Source organism: Topomyia yanbarensis, chromosome 3 (assembly GCF_030247195.1).
Source record: "Topomyia yanbarensis strain Yona2022 chromosome 3, ASM3024719v1, whole genome shotgun sequence".
In the NCBI taxonomy this organism is placed as follows: Eukaryota; Metazoa; Arthropoda; class Insecta; order Diptera; family Culicidae; genus Topomyia; species Topomyia yanbarensis.
Genome location: NC_080672.1, coordinates 392,411,000 through 392,414,789, shown reverse-complemented (window position 1 = coordinate 392,414,789; position 3,790 = coordinate 392,411,000).

Sequence of the window (3,790 nt, the reverse complement as noted above, 5' to 3'; positions counted from 1 at the left end):
TAAAATCTGCTCTGTTTACTGCCTTTGTTGTGACATTTCGCAGGCACGCGATGTTGCGATGAATTTCCACATCGGGATAGTTACTATATTCATAGTTAGGCGGACACAAAAGCATGAAAACTGGCAGCTAGCTCGTATTTCAGGAAGAAAACACCTCTGCATCCCATGCAAATATTCAAACTCTAGCTTGAAAGTTTCTTTAGTGTCGTCGTGAACTTTACATGTACGTATAGGATAGTTGACAGTTCGGGCAATAGGTCACGGGTTTTCACACGGGATTTGATTAGGGAAAACCAAAGCTAATTTTTTGAATTTGTTAATTTATTGTCAACTATTGTACACGGTAACCTGTTGTTATATTAACATTAATTCAGGTCAAGGAAAAATAAAGGATAATATGAGTCATGATTGTACGTCGATTCCCGGTTTACCATTTCCCGGAAAACCATTTTCCGGAATGTCATTTCCCAGAAAACCATTTCCCGGAATGTACCATTTCCCGGAAAACCATTTCCCGGAATGTACCATCTCCCAGAATATCATTTCCCGGAATGTACCATTTCCCGGAATACTATTTCCCGGAATGTACCATTTCCCGGAATACCATTACCCGGAATGTACTTTTTCTCGGTAATTATTTATACTATTGAAATCTAAAGTAAACATGTATTTTGAACTTTAAGAACAAATCCAGAGCTATGTTGACTTACATATATGGTATTCTATAGCATTCAAAATCTTATCATTTTATAGAAGGCAATATCATGAACAATCCACTAGACCCGAGTTTACAGAAACAGCCCAACGAATCATGTGTTTTTTACCTTCCAAGATGTTTGTGGACCTGCATACACGTGGCCTGGTTACATAGAGAGAATTCTGGTTTCTAAAAACTTTAATTATCACGAGCGTTTACAATTAACCACTTTTTTCGTGAATGGTCTTCGAGATCCAGAGGAATGGGTTAAATTTATCGTCGAAATCAAAGGATTTCATTTTCGCCGTTATAGAAGAGTAATCTTGGATTTGTTCAATTATTTTAACAAGGAATCCGTGAAAAAGAAATATTTTTCCTTTTGTGGGAGTCATTCCATTTACGTATATTTAGATGGAACACCGAGAGAGCTACCAACTTTTAAACTAAACTAACCTATTCTCCTCTATTCTTTATTTCACATTATTCCGCGACAAAAAAAAATTACACTCAAGATATGATAAGCTTTATAGATATTGATTGACTGTGCTGGAATAAAACATGATGACATTCTTCTGCATTCCAAGTTTTTGTTTGGTTCGCTTGACACCTTATCTTTGCTCTCTGATCATATTAATAAAAAACAAGCTCTCATAAACCAATAAAGTACCAGAAAACAGATTATGCTTAAAAAAGGCAAAGTCTCAAAGAAGATTGTTATGAATTAATAATTTCCCAAAAAGTACTCAAATTTTAAAGAAGACAAATTCAAAAATATTTTTCATGATTTGCTCATCTCCAAAAGAAGGCGAATAAGCTCATAGAATAACAATTATAATTCAAAAAGTTATAACCCCATAGAAAATCCTCCCGATTTTCCCACCGACTAAATCGGCTTGCGTCGGCACAATCGGCCGACTATGCCACCAATTAATCGGTCGATTGTTGCACCGACTCTTATGGAGGTTTAACATGGACGTCAGCCGACTCAACAACCGATTAAATATGACAGACGAAATCTGTTGAAATCGGTCTATTTCAACCAATTAGTTGAATAGTTTAAGACTGGAACCAGATTCACACAGATTAAATCTAGCGATTAATATGGTGACGAAAATTGTCCACCGACGAAACCCAACTTGGTCGTTTAATTAATCTGTCGACCTCGATGCACCCGTTTTCGTCGGTCGACTGTGAAATTTATGAACTGTCAAATTTTCTATGGGGAAGGTATGTTAGGACCACTAGTACTTAAATCCAATAAAACACCAAGAATATTTTGAAAGAGTACTTGAAAGAATGTGAAACTACATAGAAATAGAAAGTACATATAAATCAAAAACATGCCAAAAATAACGATAAGGAAGCATGCATGTATAAGAAAGAAAAACCGCAGATTTTTTAGATGCATAATCCATAAAAATCCCAAAATAAATATATCTGAAGCATTGTTTATATGTTATTCTAACTTACATTTAAAATTAATAAAATTCCAAACATATTTCCAAACTACTTTTTATGTTCTAAAGTAGAGAGAATTTCGTAGTTTGTTTGACATTTGCTGCGTAGCAAGTGTAATCAAAATGAGTGGTGGGAACTTGGGTGGGAAGGTACGTGGTTTAATATATTTTCCGGGAAATGGTATTCCGCGAAATGGTTTTCCGGGAAATGGAACATTCTGGGAAATGGTTTTTCCGGGAAATGGTACATTCCGAGAAATGGTTTTCTGGGAAATGGTACATTCCGGGAAATGGTTTTCCGGGAAATAGTACATTCTGGGATATGGTTTTCCGGAATATGGTATACCGGGAAATGGTATTCCGCGAAATGACGTACAACCATGAGTCATATGTATAATATATCATAGCGATGCTTGGTGCACAGATTTATCTGTGTTTCACAGATTTTCAATATACTGCACAGATTTCAAAAACTGCACAGATTTTCACAGTTTTCTGTTTTAATGCGCAGATTTCACAGCTTTCGTCTACAATGCACAGATTTCTCAATTTTTTACCTTGCGTTTAGCGTTTGCCTCACAGATTTTAAAATAGGCCGCGCACAGATTTTTCAAAATATCACCTGGTATTAATGAATATGACAGCGGAAAACAAGGTGTACAACAAACGTAGAAGTTGGAAAGGTATAGATTAGTTGCTTATTCTCTTAACCGCTTTCTTGAAGCTCATCATTGAAGGCATCGATTTAACTGCAAGCGGCAGACGATTCCACAGAAAAGCACGTTCTATCAGCACGTTTCTCCTAGTGTTCGATGCATGTTGTGGAATTGCGAAGGTCCATTTCGTTTAGCACACTGCTCAATCGCTAGGAGATTCCTGTTGATTATCTGAATGAGTAGATAAATATCCTCAATGCGACCTGTAGTGTAGATTTGCAGATCATCTGCGTAAAGCTGGTATTGACATCGAAGGACAGCAGGGAGACTGTTCACGTAAAGGCTGAAAAGCAGGGAGCTGAGGCACAAGCGTCATCTGGCTCCGATCACGAAGGATCGATTTTACTGGGTTGCATGCGCCTTCCGACAACTTAAATTCACTGTGCAGCTTGGTATGAAGTACAGGAGTTGTGTGTATTCCCTCCGACCGGTTGTTTGTCAGCTGAGCTGTTTTCGATTTTACGTGGAAAATAGTCGCGCGATCGATTTCCATATCGTATTTTGTTGCCATTCGATTTTGTCAGTTATAGTGCACTATTTTCGGATCGTACATTTTACATCGTTTGTGATAAAAACCCGATTTTTCGCCCGATTAAACGAACTATCTCTTTGTTTTATCATTCGGCACTACCGCTTCTATACTGTCGGAAACAATATAACGTTATTCTTCATCATACCAGCTGTATTGAACAAGAGAAAATCGTACTGACTGAAGATGTTTTGCTGCGAATGTACCTTGCGTATCATGCCTGGAGAGGTAACCATTTCTTGTGATGGATTTTGTCAGGATAATTATCATTCAGAATGTGCTGTGCTGACTAATGCAGAGGTCACCCGCTGAAACAGGTACAAGAATATCTGGTGGATGTGTACCCCGTGTACGACGATCATGGACGGCGTTCGCAAGATGCAGGCTTTTC